The 14,411-nt window shown below is 38.6% G+C and overlaps 1 non-coding gene across 1 annotated transcript; it reads right to left on the bottom strand.

The window, feature by feature from the left end:
- Positions 1–9,386: 9,386 nt before the first annotated feature.
- Positions 9,387–9,489, bottom strand: LOC134485296 (U6 spliceosomal RNA). Its single transcript, XR_010063335.1, has one exon. It is a non-coding gene; the product is annotated as a U6 spliceosomal RNA (small nuclear RNA).
- Positions 9,490–14,411: the final 4,922 nt, after the last annotated feature.

Consider the following 14,411-nt stretch of genomic DNA (forward strand, 5'->3'; position numbering starts at 1 on the left):
TTATTTTAATACAAATTTATACTATTATTCTATCACATAAATAATATGATTCATTATTATATGCCAATTGTTTTTATTCATGGTATCAAATAATATGATATGTAATTCAATATTGGTAATAATAAAACAGAATACAATTAATTTGACATTTATAGACAATATTAAAACATATCAGAAATAAGTTATAAAGTGCTGAATGCAGTACTGATTTTAAAATTATATATGTGAAGATCTTGTTGGTGTCATTTTATGTTCTTTTTTTAACTATTTGTGTGAAGGTTCATCACCAACAACTATGGAGAAATATATTTGTATTTTAAACAATAACTGTTTTTATGTACTCAATCATATACAATATTTTATTAAAATATTGGTATCAAATGAGAACGTATCCATTATATCTATAGTTTATTTATAAATACACATCTACAAGTAGATAATGAACTTACATACCATATACATGTAAATGTACACACATGCATCATTCTTAGATTACCATATTTAGTAATATAGACAAATTGGGGAAAGAGTTAGTTGTAGACATATAAATATAATACCCAGAAGCTGGAAGAACGCAGATGCCCTTCAACAGAGGAATGGATTTAAAAAATGTTTTACATCTACACAATGGAGTATAATCAGCTTTCAAAAAATGAGTACATGAAATTCATAGGCAGATGGAATGAACTAGAAAATATCACCCTGAGTGAGGTTACTCAATCACATAAAAACACACTTGGTATGCACTTATGGATAAGTGGATATTTCCCAAAAACTCAAATTACCCAAGATAAAATCCACAGGAAGCTCAAGAAGAATGAACAAAATGCAGATGCTCCCACTCCTTCTTAAAAGAGGAAAAACATGCATAGGAGGGTATATGGAAGCAAAGTTTAGAGCAGCGACTCAAGGAATGGCCATTTGGGGCCTGACCCACATGTGGCCCATATATATACAGCCACCAAAACTAGAAAAGATTGATGAAGCTAGAAAATGCATGCTGAAAGAGACTGGATATAGATCTCTCCTGAGAGACACATCCAGAGCATCTCCAATATAGAGGTCAATGCTAGCAGCAAACCACTGTACTGAGAATAGGACCACCTTGGGGGGAATTAGTGGAAGTATTGAAAGACATGAAGGAGCTTGCAACCCCATTAAAACAACAATACCAACCAACTGGAGCTTCCAGGGACTAATCCACTCCCGAAAGTCTATATATGGACTGATGCAGGACTCCAACTGCATATGTAGCAGAGAATAGCCTTTTCGGGGCACAAGAGGAAGGGGAAGGAAGCCATTGGATCTGCCAAGTTTGGACCCCTAGTATAGAGGAACATGGGGGGGGCAATAAGGGGCTTGTATAGGGGGAATACCCTTATGGTGGAAGGGGAAGTGAAAGAATGTCGGCTTATGGACAGGAAACTGGGAAAAGGAATAATGTTTGAAATATAAGTAAAGAAATATATCTAATAAAAAGTAATAAAAGTAAAAAATGCACCCCATGGAACTGGAAATTTTCTTTAAGCAAAAGGATATGGTCCATATTGCAAATAATCAACTTACAGATTGTGAAAAACATTTCATTAACTCCATATTCCAATAGATGGCTTAAATCCAAAGTGTATAAAGAACTCATGAAATTTAACACCAAAAACGCAAACAACCCAATCCAAAAATGTGGTATAGAACTAAATAGAGAATTCTCAACAGAGGAACTGTAAACGGTTGAGAAGAACTGAAAGAAATGTTCAAGTCACTAGTGATCAGTGATATATAAATCAAAATGACACCTTACACCAAGCAGAACGGTTATGGTCACAATTTCAAGTGACAGCACATGCTGGCAAGGATATGTTTAAAGAGGGCCTCTTCTCCATTGGACGTGGAACTGCAAATTATTACAACCATTCTGGAAATAAATCTGGAGGTTCCACAGAAAATCGGATATAGATTTACCTGAAGAACTTGCTATACCACCATTGGGTAATGCCTAAAGATGCCCTACCATATCACAAAGGCACTTGTTCCACTATGTTTTTATCAGCTTTATTTTTGATCGGGAGAATGTTGAAACAATCCAGAGGTCCCACAAAGGAAGAATGGATACAGAAAAAATGGTTCGGGTACGCAATATAATATTACTCATCTATTAAGAATGAGGGCATCCTGAGGTTTTTAGGCAAATGGATGGAAATAGAAAATGTCATCCTGAGTGAGGTAACTGAGACCCAAAAGTACATTCATTCTATATCCTCATTAACAAGTGATTATTAGCCAAAAATTTACAGACTACCCAGGACAATCATCAGAACTAAAGAAGGTTAACAAGCTGAAGGGCCCAAGTGAGAATACCTCAGTTCCACTGGTGAGAGAAAAGACAGCAATTGGGGGTTGGGGGCAGAAAGAGGGAGGAACCTAGTTTGGAGAGGGCACAGAATGTGTTAAAGGTGAACATGATGAGGTATTGGTGTGGGAAGCAAGACTGAAGCCCTCAGAGCCAGCAGAAAGAGTGAAAACAAGCAACATCAGGAGGTAGGATGTGGCATATCCTTTATGATGTTCCAGAGACCAAGTAGATGAGAGATTCTCAAGATTCAAAGAGAGGGACCTTAGATGAAATGTTCTACAGTTCAGAGAGGGAGAATTCAGAGTCTACCTCCGGTAGAGCGACAGGATAACATGTGAAGTGATAATGTTGCCATCCCACAGACAAAATTCTGACCCAGATTTGTTACTGTCTGAAAGAACTGCAGGAACAAAAATGGATAAGAGCCTGAGGGAAGGGAAGCAGAATGACTGGCTCAAATTGGGATCTAGCTCAAGGGAAGGCTCCAAGGCCTGACATTATTACTGATGACACGCTGTGCTTACAAAAAGGAGTCTACCATGGCTGCCCTCTGAGAGGCCAAACAAAGAGCTGAAAAAGTCAGATACAGATACTTAAACCCAATCAGTGTACAGAAGCCAGGGGCCCCTTTGGTTGTATTAGGGAAAAGCTGGAAGAAGCTCTGGAGAAGGGTGACCCCATAGAAAAATCACCAGTCTTATCTAACCTGAACACCTGAGATCTCTCAAGACAATGAGCCACCAATCAGGTAGCATACACGAGCTAATCTGGGGCCCCTGACACATATAAAGTGGCCTCAGTGAGGGAAGATGCACATAATCCTTGAGAGACTTGAGAACACAGGGAGTGGGGAAGTCTATTGTGTTGGGGTTTGTGGTTGGGGATATCTTGTTCGAGACAAGGGACAAGGTATAGATTGAAGATCAGTCAGTGGGCAGACAGGGAGGGGCATAAAGAATAGATGGTAAAAATGGAGTAAAAACAACAACAACAACAACAACAACAACAGTAATGGGTAAAAATCAACATACATAAAAAAGGCCAATCTCTGTGAGTCCTCACTGGCCTCCTTACAGTAATTGACAACATATCTTTAAATTCATATGGAAGTTTAAGGATGTAGAATGATCAACAGTCTTGAAAATATGTGGCAAATTCCAGGGACATACAGTCTGGGCTTTTAAAACAGGATTTGAATGTTTCATTAATAGGGAACTGGGACACTGCACCACTAGTAAAGGATATAAACAAAGACAAAGGGAACAGAACTGACTCCTAACAACTAACCTCAATTTCATTAAATGTTTTATAAATTAGATTGTCACATTGTGGAAAAACAGTTTTTCCTAAATTACACAATGCCAATAGTTAATCTTGACAGTTTATTTAATAAACACCTATCTTTAATCCAACTAAGGCAAATTCATCAAAATTATTCTCAGATCTTTCATTCACCTACTCATTCTAATGGTACAACACAATTATCTGTTTAAAAACCTCTATAGGGCTTATTGGTACAAATATGTCCATATCTTTTTAAATACACATGAAATACAAGTGATGCACACACTGGGTAATGGTGGTGAAAATTTTCATATTAATACAGAACTATTTATGATTTGTAAGAATGTTGAATATTGCTTCATTTTATCTGCCATTTATCTTACGCTATTCTGCTTCATTATTTTAAATTTTCCTGCAGAATCACCATCCCTCATCTCAAGCTATATTACAGGTAATTGTGATAAAAACTGTATCATATTGGAACATAGACAGGAAGGTTGAAAATGGAATGGAACTGAAGACCCAGAAATGAACCCCCACAGGTAAGGTCACTTGAACGTTGACAAAGGAGGTAAAAACATACAGTGGGAAAAAGATAGCATTTTTAACACATGGTGCTTGTTCAACTGGAAGTCAGCATGTACAAGAATGCAAGTTGATCCATTCTTTTTCCCCTATCCAAATCTCAAGTTCAAGAGAATTAGGACCTCCTCATAAAACCCAATATACTCAAAGTAATAGAATAAAAATTGGGAAAGAGTCTCAAACACATATGCACTGTGGAAAATTTCCTAAACAGAACACTAATGGCTTATGCTATAAGATCAAGAATTGACAAATGGGACCTCATAAAACTGCAAAGCATATGTAAGGCAAAGGACACTCTCATTAGGACAAAACAACGACCAACACACTTGGAAAAGATCTTTACCAATCCTACCTCAAATAAAGGACTAATATCCAATATATACAGAGAACTCATTAAGTTCAACTTCAGAGAATCAATTAATACTATTAAAAATGGAGTACAGAGATACAAAAATTCTCCTCTGAGGAATATAGAGTGGCTGAGAAGTACCTAAAGAAACGCTCTGAATCTGTAGGTTGCTTTTGGCAAAATGACCGTCGTTACTATATTAATCCTGCCAATCCATGAGCATGGAAGGTCTTTCAATCTTCTGAGATCTTCCTCAATTTCTTTATACAGAGACTTGAAGTTCTTGTCATACAGATCTTTCACTTGCTTGGTTAAAGTCACACCAATATATTTTATATTATCTGGGGCTATTGTGAAGGATGTCATTTCATTAATTTCTTTCTCAGCCTGTTTATCCTTTGAGTAGAGGAAGGCTACTGATTTGTTTGAGTTACTTTTATACCCCGACACTTTAGTGAAGTTGTTTATCAGGTTAAGTAGTTCTCTGGTGGAAGGTTTGGGGTAACTCAAGTACACTATCAAATCATCTGCAAATAGTGATATTTTGACTTCTTCATTTCCAATCTGTATCCCTTTGATCTCCTTGTTGTCTGATTGCTCTGTCTAGAACTTCAAGAACTATATTGAATAAGTAGGGAGAGAGTGGGCAGCTTTGTCTAGTCCCTGATTTTAGTGGGATTACTTCAAGTTTCTCTCCATTTAGTTTAATATTAGCTACTGGTTTGCTGTATATTGCTTCTACTATGTTTAAATATGGGCCTTGAATTACTGATCTTTCCAGGACTTTTATCATGAAGGGGTGTTGAATTTTGTCAAATGCTTTCTTCAGCATCTATTAAAATGATCATGTGGTTCTTATCTTTAAGTTTATTTATATAGTGGATTACATTGATGGACTTTCGTATATTAAACAATCCCTGCATCCATGGGATGAAGCCTACTTGATCATGATGGATGATTGTTTTGATGTGTTCTTGGATTTGGTTTGCAAGAATTTCATTTTTTGTGTCAATATTTATAAGGAAAATTGGTCTGAAGTTCCCTTTCTTTGTTGAATCTGAGTGTGGTTTCTGCATAAGAGTAATTGTGGCTTCATAGAAGGAATTTGGTAGTGCTCTGTCTGTTTCTATTTTGTGGAATAGTTTGGACAGTATTGATATGAGGTTCTATGAAGGCCTGAAAGAATTCTGCACTGGACCAATCTGGACATGGGCACTTTTTGGTTGGGAGAGTTTTAATAACTGCTTCTATTTCTTTAGGAGTTATGGGGTTGTTTAGATGATTTATTTGTTCTTGATATAACTTAGGTACCTGGTATCTGTCTAGAAAATTGTCCATTTCCTCCAGATTTTCCAGTGTTCTTGAATATAGGCTTTTGTATTAGGATCTGATTTTTTTAATTTCTTCAGATTCTGCTGTTATGTCTCCCTTTTCATTTCTGATTTTGTTAATTTGGGTACACTCTCTGTGCCACCTCGCTAGTCTGGCTAAGGATATATCTATCTTGTAGATTTTCTGAAAGAGCCAGTTCCTGGCTTTGTTTATTCTTTGTATAGTCCTTTTCTTTTCAACTTGGTTGATTTCAACTCTGAATTTGATTTCCTTCCTTCTACTCCTCTTGGGTTTATTTAGTTCTTTTTTTCTAGAGCTTTAAGGTATGCTGTCAACCTGGTGACATATGCTCTCTCCTGTTTCTTTTTACAGGAACTAAGGGCTATGAGTTTTCCTCTTAGTACTTCTTATATTGTGTCCCATAAGCTTGGGAATGTTGTGTCTTCATTTTCATTAAATTCTAAGAAGTCTTTAATTTCTTTTTTTTTCTTCTTTGACTAAGTTGTTATTCAGTAGAACATTGTTCATTTTCCACGTATGTGTGGGCTTTCTCTCATTATTGTTGTTATTGAAGACCAGTCTTCATGCTTGGTGATCTGATAGGATGCATTGGATTATTTCTATCTTACTGTATCTGTGGAGGCCTGTTTTGTGACCAAATATATGGTCAATTTTAGAGAAGGTTCCATGAGGTGCTGAGAAGTATGTGTATCCTTTTATTTTAGGATGGAATGTTTTATAAATATCTGTTAAATCCATTTGTTTCACAAATTCTGTTAGTTTCTCTATGTCTCTGTTTTCATGATCTGTTCAGTGATGAGTGGGGTGTTGAAAACTCATAGTATTATCACGTGATGTGCAATGTATGCTTTGAGCTTTAATAAAGTTTCTTTTATGATTGTAGGTGCCCTTGCATTTGGAGCATAGATATTTAGGATTGTGAATTCATCTTGGTGGATATTTCCTTTGATGAATATAAAGTGTCCTTCCTTATATTTTTAATGACTTTTGGTTGAAAGTTAATTTTATTTCATATTAGAATGGCAACTCCAGCTTGTTTCTTTGGACCACATGCTTGAAAAGTAGTTTTCCACCCATTTTCTCTGAGGTAGTGTCTGTCTTTTTTTCTGAGGTGTCTTTCCTGCATGCAGTAAAATGCTGGGTCCTCTTTACGTATCCATTCTGTTAGTCTATGTCTTTTTATTGGGGAATTTATTCCATTGATGTTGAGAGATAGTAAGTTATAGTGATTGTCACTTCTTGTTATTTTCATTGTTAGAGGAGGAATTATGTTTGTCTCTCTTTTTGTTTCATTGCAAGGAAATTATATTCTTGCTTTCTGTACAGTGTAGTTTCTCTCCTTTTCCTGGAGTTTTCCATCCATTATCCTTTGCAGGTCGGTATTTGTAGAAAGATATTGCATAAATTTGTTTTTGTCATGGAATATCTTGGTTTCTCCATCTATGTTAATTGAAAGTTTTGCTGGATACAATAACTTGGGCTGGCACTTGTGTTCTCATAGGGTCTGTATGACATGTGTACAGTATCTTTTTGCATTCATAGTCTCTGGTGAGAATCTGGTGTAATTGTTATAGCTCTAACTTTTTCTGTCACTTTAACTTTTTCCCTTACTGCTTTCAATATTCTTTTTTGTTGTTTTGTGCATTTGTGTGTTTGGTGTGACAGGAGGAATTTCTCTTCTGGCTCAATCTATTTAGAGTTCTGTAAGCTTCTTGTACGTTTACGGGCATCTCTTTCTTTAAATTAGGGAAGTTTTCTTCTATAATTTTGTTGAATATATTTACTGGCCCTTCATGTTGGGAGTTTTCCCTCTCTTCTATACATATTATCCTTAGGTTTGATCTTCTCATTGTGTCCTGGATTTCCTCTATGTTTTGGGCTAGGATCTTTTTGCGTTTTACATTATCTTTGACAATTGTGTCAATGTTTTCTATAGTATCTTCTGCTCCTGAGATTCTCTCTTCTATCTTTTGTATTCTGTTGGTGATGCTTGTATCTATGGATCCTTGCCTCTTCATTTGGTTTTCTATATCCAGGGTTGTCTCCCTTTGTGCTTTCTTTATTGTTTCTATTTCCCTTTTTCAATTCCTTCACCTGTTTCGTTGTGTTTTCCTGTAATTCTTTCAGGGATTTTTGTGTTTCTTCTCTAAGGGCTTCTACTTGTTTACTTGTATTTTTTGCATTTCTCTAAGGAAGTTCTTTATTTCTTCCTTAAAGTCCTCCTTCATCATTATCAAAAATGTGATTTTAAATCTAAATCTTGCTTTTCTTGTGTGTTTGGATATACAGTATTTTCATTGGTGAGAGATCTGGACTCTGATGATGCCAAGTCGTCTTGGTTTCTGTTGCTTGTGTTCCTGTGCTTGCCTCTAGCCATTGGGTTGTCTCTGGTGTTTGCTTGTCTTGCTGTTTCTGAGAGTTACTTGACCCTTCTGTAGGCCTTTGTGTCAGCACTCCTGTAGAACTGTTTTCCTGTTTTCTTTCATCCTTTCCTGAGAATAGGTGCTCTGATTTCAGGTGTTTTGGCACTTCTGGAGACTGTCTTCCAGCTCTAGACATGGGCAGGAATCAAAGGGTCCTGCCCCTGATTGCTCATGTAGTTCCTTGCTCCCAGAGGGCACAGTTGGCACTATGTGATTCTCTCTCATGTCTGGACTATGGGCAGAGGATAGTTTTCTCTGACTTCTCAGGTGTATCCACACTTATGCGGGTCCAGCTCTCTCCCCCATGTGGTTTGGGTGCAGGGCGATGTGTGGCAGTTCAGTTTGGTCCTGGAGGCAGACCAGAACTGCAGCTACCACTGACCATCTGTTCCTATGTCCCCATGTCCAGAGACACTGTGCAGTTTCCCCTTGGAACAGGGATGTGGGCCGAGGTATCCCTTTCTTCTTTTAATATTCTTTCTTTGTTTGCGCATTTGTTATTTTAACTATTATGTGACGGGAGGCATTTCTCTTCTGGTCCAATCTATTGAGATTTCTATAGGCTTCTTGTATGTTTTCACGCATCTCTTTCTTTAGGTTAAGGAAGTTTTCTTCTATAATTTTGTCGAATATAATTACTGGCCCTTTAAGTTGGGAATCTTCACTGTCTTTCATACCTATTATCCTCATGTTTGACCTTCTCATAACATCCTGAATTTCCTGGATGTTTTTGGGGTAAGAGTATTTTGCATTTTACATTATCTCTGACAATTGTATAAATGTTTTCTATAGTATCTTCTGCCCCTGAGATTCTCTCTTCTATTTCTTGTATTCTGTTGGTGATGCTTATATCTATGACTTGTCTCTTCCTCAGGTTTTCTTTTTCCAGAGTTGTCTCACTATGTGCTTTCTTTATTCTTTCTATTTCCTTTTTTAAATTCTGGACAGTTTTGTTCAATTTGTTCACCTGTTTAGTTGTGTTTTCCTGCAATTCTTTTAGGAATTTTTTTGTGTTTCCTCTTTATGGGCTTCTACTTGTTAAAATATGGAATGCTTCACGAATTTGCATGTCATCCTTGCACAGGGGTCATGCCAATCTTCTCTGTATCATTCCAATTTTAGTATATGTGCTGCCAAAGCAAGCAAAAAAACATCTTTTAAAAAAAATACTGCTTTACAGTATTTCGTAAATCATATTACATAAATTCTGTGGATTTTCTTAAAATTCTCAATTCAGTATTTCTTCTGATTTTCTCTACTTTCTTTGTCTAAGCCAAAGCTATTTCTACTGAGCATTAAAGCTGAGACTTGTAGATTCTGTCCTTTGGTAGGCAGACAAAGAATATAGGTAGTTGAGCCAGGTTTTGAGTTCTTACCTTGCCCTTTTTTCCTCCAGATAGACATTTGGTTCTATTGCATTCACCAGCCTTTACTGACAGTGTACTCTGATTCAATATCAACCTTATTCAGTCCTATCCAAACAGACATGAATTTAGTTAATAATTAGATCATCATATTTGACGTAGAGATTAGAAAAGTTTGAACTTAATGATGCTTTGAAACCAGTTAATGATTCAATCATCATTTTCTGACATGGAGATCGAAAGGGTATGACCTTAATTATTTTTAGACATCTGGCAATCCAAAGTCATCTTGCCCTGTTGTCTTTGCAAGGTAAGCAGAATTTGTTACCTGGCTCATGTTGACGTAAAATCTAAAAGAAACAAATTCCATTTATTAGACAAAAGCTAGACTAAAATTTAAAGTTGGTTAAATCTTAAATTGGTGAGATTCTAAGGGCCTCAATGCCCAGAGTACTAGCTGAGAAGGACAGAGTCTATGGAATAGTTAGAGACATATGTCCTAACCTGTTGCATTTCCTACCAGAATCATTGTGGGTGACTGTTAAAATCTTGAGCTACACAGCACCCTCAGATGTATCAGTATATTAGCAGTATGACCTTGGTCTTACTCTTTGCTGAGCTGGTCTCAGAACTTGTGTGAACTATGAATTTAGGATGTGGTCCAACTTAAAGTATTCATTTCCATAGGTCCATATTATTGCTCCCTCAATATCAGGAAGGTCCATGAGAGTAATTGTCTTTATAGAAGAGAGGAGAATATGGGATGTGGGTAACAAGTTGTAACATAAAAGATTATTTTTGAAGGGTACCCACCAAGGAAGATTGCTCAGACATATGTGTAAGCCAATAGTCTATTAGCCAGCTGGTATTACTAGTGTTCTGGATACCAGTGTAGCCCTATGCCTTTCTCATATTGTGTGTTAAGCACACACACAAAGAGACATTTTTATGTTGGCATACTTCAATTAACAATGGTTAGCCAGAAGCAGAATTGCAGAAGCAAAAATAAGCAAAGTAAATACATGTAGAGATTTTTCTCAGAACTATATTTTGATGACTAAGTTCTTTTAGGGGTTTTCGGGTTTTTGTTTGGTTGGTTATTTTTTTGTTTTTGTTTTTGTTTTTGGGAGATGTGTTGTTGATTTGTTTGTTTGTTCTCATTTTGACAAGTAGTATTGTCTATGTGCTGAGTTTTATAATCTCAGCGGTACAGCCATCATGAAGTCAATTGTGCTAATATCTGAGGGCCCATTACAATTATAACTGGTCCCATCACAGTTACTGTGTCTGTGCAAGACCTGAGATAGGGAAGGCACCCAAGGATCAATGGAGGTGTCCTTAGTTGTGACTCACAGGTTCAGGGATATTAAGCCTGGAGCATCTGCCTCCTGTTGCCGGGCAGAAACCTAGGTTGAGAGATAGGGGGACCAATAAACTCACAAAATTTTTGATTCAAAACTTATCCTGTCTACAAAAAATGTATGGATTGTGAATGGAGCAGAGACTGAGAAAACAGCCAATCAATAACAGCCAAACTTTAGCACTATTGCATGGATGGTCACCAAATCCTGATACTATTACTGATACTTTGTTATGCTTGCAGACAGGAGTCTAACATGGCTGTCCTCTGATAGGATCTATCCACCAACTGACTCAGACAGAAACAGACACCCACAGCCAAACAGTGGATGGAGCTTGGGAACTCTTATGGAAGAAGAAGAGACAGGATTGTAGCTCTTAATGAGATTAGAACTCCAAAGAAAGTCAAACAGAATCAACTAATCTGGACCCTTGAGGTTCTCAGAGATGGACCCACCAACCAAAGAATATATGCAGGCTGGACCTAGGCCTCCTCCCTCATATGTAGCAGATGTGCAGTTTGGTCTTCATGTGAGTCCTGAACAACTAGAAAGGAACCTATCCCAAAAACTGTTGCCAGCAGTTGGGATATGGACTTACAGCTGGGCTGCCTTGTCAGGCCTCAATGGGAAAGGAAGCACCTATCCTCTCTGAGACTTGAAAAGGCAGGTTGAGGAGCAATCCAGGGATCTCCTACCCACTCAGAAAAGAGGGTAATGGAGAAGGATTGTGGAAAGGAGTGACCAGGAGCAGGAAAGTGAGTTGGATGTAAAGTGAATATGTAAAAAATTAAAAACTAAAATAAAACATTCTATTATGGAAACTAGTTTCCCACAATGTGCCTCACAGTGCTCCCCTTTTTCCCACATATCCTTACTTACAAATGCTTACTGCAATGAGGCATTGGTCTAGTTGAAACCCTATGGCTTCTGCTACACCATCAATAGGGGATATGCACAGGAACTCTTCTCAGATATCCTGTTCTTGTCATTTTTCATAGAGATCCTATATCTTTCTCTCTACAGGGGTTGCTTTTTCATTCACTTCAGCAGTTCATACATAAGGTAGATATTTGGGTGGGCCAATTAAAAGCCCAGTTTTTGGGACTAGGTGGTAGGTAAGTTGGTCATTCCATCAGATCTCCTGCACCACACCACCAGGGCAAGATCTTCAGCATCATCTCAGCTAGCTCACCCAATGCTGTAGTCAACAAGGGACATGGCCAGCTCTCACACTTTCATAATGTAAAAGTTGGCTCATCCATGTCATTGCCATCAGGGCTATCTCTACTGTGCTGCCTATGTAAGATGCAGGGCCTCTCTACTGGTGCTGCAGCTAAGGTTGGGTGAACTAGCTCTTCCATGATCATACATCCATTTCCTTCAACTGTAGCAGGTGGAGAGGGCATTTCTCCAGTGCCCACTCCATTTCCTCATGTTAGGAAAATGGCAGGGCCAGCTTTCCCAATCTCACACATTGAGGGCTGACACAAGCAATCAGAACCAGCTCTACTGTACTTGTTGGATGAGGTACAAAACCTGCTCTTAGAGTGCTGCAGCTGGAGAGTTGTGGAGCCAGCTCTTCCACAAGGCACAGGCAAAGAATGAAGCCATCTCTGCACAGCCCTCAGACATCAACATGGACCCAAATGGCAGAAGAGACCAGGGACATCCTGTGCTTACAACAGACTCCTACTGTCTTGGAGCCATGAACCCAGACATGGCCTTTGGTGGCAGCATAGACCAGGACTTCACAATGGCCTTAGGCAGCATTGCTGTCTATTCATATCAGGATGCTCCTCACTACTCTCAAGTGTCCAGTTACAACTCTCTTCCTTGTGCACACATCCTTCTACTTCTCTTTTTCTTCTATCTCTCCACCAATTACTTGCTCAACTTAGTGATACCCATGGTATCTGGGTGTCTAAGAATGTCTCATCAGTTCTCTGCCACACCCATGCCACATATCGCCAGGCTAGGGATCCTCTAAGGTTTGCTTTGACAAACGCAGCCTCATGGGACTGGGCATGGTAATCTTGGGGGTGTTCTGACTGCCCAGGCCCAGTGACACTGGGCTTGGGATTGTCTCTGGCTTGTTCTGCCCACCTGGGCCACATGACATCAGATGCATAAGAAGAAGCCACATTTTCAACAAGTTAATAAAAAAGTCAACCCTTGCTCTTTTTTTTCTTGTATTGCCATACAGCCTGAGTTTCCAAGATGCCCCTCTGCTCTATCACTGTAATCCAGTTCATGCTAAAAACACACCACCTGTGTTATTGGATTATCACCCTCTAGTGGTGATGTAAAAATACTCCATGGCAAAGCCCCGTCTTGTGGCAAACCTAAACACAAGATACAGTGTGCTTGTGTGCTGAGATAATAGTGTCAAACATATAAAGTAAGAACTGATTAAAACTATGATGAAGTATATGAACTCTTCATAGTAATCATGCCTGATATGTAAAAAATTAAATTCCTTTGGTCTCCTAGCTTCAAGAATCCCCAAGGTAAAGGCTCTATATAACTGGAGGCCCTAGTCTGCCCTCTGCCGTTTTCATATCACCTAACCCTGGTACGTAAAAGGTCCTTAGAAACTCAGTCCCTGGCCCAAATGTCTGTCCTCTGCTTAGTTCACGGAACTGACAGGTCAAGGGTTCTTGGGCTTTCACAGGCCCACATTTGTACACATCCAGCTAACTCCAGTTACCCAAGTTTCAGCACAAAATTAGAACCAACATTAAAAAAATCAAGGCAATGTACTGAGCCAGAAATTTTAAAATGGTATTCATTCGACATAGTCTATCACCAATCCTCCTAGCCAAAGGGGAAGACCATGACTTACACAAAGAGGGTGCTCCCACACCTACCCACCGAATCCCTCCTCCTTACCTGCCCTGACATTCTCCTCCACTGGGGCATGGAACCTTAACAAGGCCAAGATCCTCTCCTATTGACACTCAACAAGTCAGTTATTTGCTACATATGCGACTGAAACCATAGGTCCATCCCTGTTGATTCTTTGGATCGTGGTTTAGTCCCTAGAACCTTTGAGGAGGGGTGTGTATACTATTGTTTTTCTTATGGGGTTTCAAAACCCTTCATATCCTTTAGCCATTACTCTAAAGCCTCCACTGGGGATCCCATTTTCAGCTTAATTGTTGGCTGTGAGCATCTACCTCTGTATTTGTCAGGCACAGGAAGAGACTCTGAGGAGACAGTTATATCAGGTTCCTGTCAGCATGCACTGCTCTTTTATTTGTTCTGCTATCTCATCTCCCTCTTTGGGGCAGGCTTTGTGTCCAAGGTCTATCGTCTGGGCACAGATGAAAACTGGAAAGC

This window comes from Rattus norvegicus, chromosome 1 (genome assembly GCF_036323735.1).
Source record: "Rattus norvegicus strain BN/NHsdMcwi chromosome 1, GRCr8, whole genome shotgun sequence".
NCBI lineage: Eukaryota > Metazoa > Chordata > Mammalia > Rodentia > Muridae > Rattus > Rattus norvegicus.